Raw genomic sequence first — 3,424 nt, 5'->3', positions numbered from 1 at the left:
GTGCTCAGAGATGACCAGGCACCAGAGATGATTCAAATGCACTTTGTGGTAGGAAAATGAGGAGAGACAGAAATGTGTGTGTCACCCTTGCAAAGCTCACTGAGTGCTGAAGACGCCAAGAAACATCATTCGCACCTGGATCTTCTGCTCTGGGAGCAGAGTTCAAACATTCGTTTCCTACGCTGCTCTGCTCAGGCAGCTCCAGACTCCACCGATGTCGGATTCGAATGCACTTTGAGGTAGGGAAGTAAGGAGTGACAGCAATGTGTGTGTCACCCTTGAAAGGGCACTGTGTGCAGAAGATGCCCAGACACATCTTTCACTCCTGCCTCTTTTCCTGTGGGAGCAGAGTTCACATGTTTATGCTTCACTCTGCTGAGCTCAGCCGACGGCAGGAACTGGAGATGTTGGATTCAAATGCACTTTAAGGTAGGAAAGTGAGGAAAAACAGCAATGTGTGTGTCACCCTTGCAAAGCTCACTGGGTGCTGAAGATGGCGAGAGAGATCTTTCACTCCTGGCTCTTTGGCTGTGGGAGCAGAGTTCAAACGTTCGTGCTTTACTCTGCTGTGCTCAGAGAGCACCAGGCACCGGAGATGTTGGATTCAAACGCACTTTTAGGTAGGAAGGGAGGAGAGACAGCAATGAGTGTGTCACCCTTGCAGTGCTCCCTGTGTGCTGAAGATCCTCAGCAACATCTTTCACTCCTGCCTCTTTGGCTCTGGGAGCAGAGTTCAAACGTTCGTGCTTTACTCAGCTGTGCTCAGAGATGACCAGGCACCAGAGATGATTCAAATGCACTTTGTGGTAGGAAAGTGAGGAGAGACAGCAATGTGTGTGTCACCCTTGCAAAGCTCACTGTGTGCTAAAGATGGCGAGAGAGATCATTCACTCCTGGCTCTTTGGCTGCCGGAGCAGAGTTCAAACGTTCGTGCTTTACTCTGCTGTGCTCAGAGATTACCAGGCACCAGAGATGATTCAAATGCACTTTGAGATAGGAAAGTGAGGAGAGACAGCAATGTGTGTGTCACCCTTGCAAAGCTCACTGAGTGCTGAAGACGCCCAGAAACATCATTCGCACCTGGATCTTCTGCTCTGGGAGCAGAGTTCAAACATTCGTTTCCTACGCTGCTCTGCTCAGGCAGCTCCAGACTCCACCGATGTCGGATTCGAATGCACTTTGAGGTAGGGAAGTAAGGAGTGACAGCAATGTGTGTGTCACCCTTGAAAGCGCACTGTGTGCAGAAGATGCCCAGACACATCTTTCACTCCTGCCTCTTTTCCTGTGGGAGCAGAGTTCACATGTATATGCTTCACTCTGCTGAGCTCAGCCGACGGCAGGAAACGGAGATGTTGGATTCAAATGCACTTTGAGGTAGGAAAGTGAGGAAAAACAGCAATGTGTGTGTCACCCTTGCAAAGCTCACTGGGTGCTGAAGATGGCGAGAGAGATCTTTCACTCCTGGCTCTTTGGCTGTGGGAGCAGAGTTCAAACGTTCGTGCTTTACTCTGCTGTGCTCAGAGAGCACCAGGCACCGGAGATGTTGGATTCAAACGCACTTTTAGGTAGGAAGGGAGGAGAGACAGCAATGAGTGTGTCACCCTTGCAGTGCTCCCTGTGTGCTGAAGGTGCCCAGCAACATCTTTCACTCCTGCCTCTTTGGTTCTGGGAGCAGAGTTCAAACGTTCGTGCTTTACTCTGCTGTGCTCAGCTGGAAATAGGCACCGGAGATATTGAATTCAAATGCACTTTGAGGTAGGGATTGAGGAGAGACAGCAATGTGTGTGTCGCTCTTCAAAGCTCACTCTCTGCTGAAATTGCAAAGCAACATCTTTCATTCCTGCCTCTTTTCCGGTGGGAGCAGAGTTTAAACGTTCGTGCTTTACTCTGCTGTGCTCTGAGAGCACAAGGCACCAAAGATGTTGGATTCAAATGCACTTTGTGGTAGGAAAATGAGGAGAGACAGCAATGTGTGTGTCACCCTTGCAAAGCTCACTGAGTGCTGAAGACGCCCAGAAACATCATTCGCACCTGGATCTTCTGCTCTGGGAGCAGAGTTCAAACATTCGTTTCCTACGCTGCTCTGCTCAGGCAGCTCCAGACTCCACGGATGTCGGATTCGAATGCACTGTGAGGTAGGGAAGTAAGGAGTGACAGCAATGTGTGTGTCACCCTTGAAAGCGCACTGTGTGCAGAAGATGCCCAGACACATCTTTCACTCCTGCCTCTTTTCCTGTGGGAGCAGAGTTCACATCTTTATGCTTCACTCTGCTGAGCTCAGCCGACGGCAGGAAACGGAGATGTTGGATTCAAATGCACTTTGAGGTAGGAAAGCGAGGAAAAACAGCAATGTGTGTGTCACCCTTGCAAAGCTCACTGGGTGCTGAAGATGGCGAGAGAGATCTTTCACTCCTGGCTCTTTGGCTGTGGGAGCAGAGTTCAAACGTTCGTGCTTTACTCTGCTGTGCTCAGAGAGCACCAGGCACCGGAGATGTTGGATTCAAACGCACTTTTAGGTAGGAAGGGAGGAGAGACAGCAATGAGTGTGTCACCCTTGCAGTGCTCCCTGTGTGCTGAAGGTGCCCAGCAACATCTTTCACTCCTGCCTCTTTGGTTCTGGGAGCAGAGTTCAAACGTTCGTGCTTTACTCTGCTGTGCTCAGCTGGAAATAGGCACCGGAGATATTGAATTCAAATGCACTTTGAGGTAGGGATTGAGGAGAGACAGCAATGTGTGTGTCGCTCTTCAAAGCTAACTCTCTGCTGAAATTGCAAAGCAACATCTTTCATTCCTGCCTCTTTTCCGGTGGGAGCAGAGTTTAAACGTTCGTGCTTTACTCTGCTGTGCTCTGAGAGCACCCGGCACCAAAGATGTTGGATTCAAATGCACTTTGAGGTAGGAAAGTGAGGAGAGACAGCAATGTGTGTGTCACCCTTGCAAAGCTCACTGTGTGCTAAAGATGGCGAGAGAGATCATTCACTCCTGGCTCTTTGGCTGCGGGAGCAGAGTTCAAACGTTCGTGCTTTACTCTGCTGTGCTCAGAGATTACCAGGCACCAGAGATGATTCAAATGCACTTTGAGATAGGAAAGTGAGGAGAGACAGCAATGTGTGTGTCACCCTTGCAAAGCTCACTGAGTGCTGAAGACGCCCAGAAACATCATTCGCACCTGGATCTTCTGCTCTGGGAGCAGAGTTCAAACATTCGTTTCCTACGCTGCTCTGCTCAGGCAGCTCCAGACTCCACCGATGTCGGATTCGAATGCACTTTGAGGTAGAGAAGTAAGGAGTGACAGCAATGTGTGTGTCACCCTTGAAAGCGCACTGTGTGCAGAAGATGCCCAGACACATCTTTCACTCCTGCCTCTTTTCCTGTGGGAGCAGAGTTCACATGTTTATGCTTCACTCTGCTGAGCTCAGCCGAC

The sequence above is a fragment of the Lathamus discolor genome, chromosome 7 (assembly GCF_037157495.1).
Source record: "Lathamus discolor isolate bLatDis1 chromosome 7, bLatDis1.hap1, whole genome shotgun sequence".
NCBI classification, from domain to species: domain Eukaryota; kingdom Metazoa; phylum Chordata; class Aves; order Psittaciformes; family Psittacidae; genus Lathamus; species Lathamus discolor.
This window is presented reverse-complemented; position numbering follows the sequence as displayed.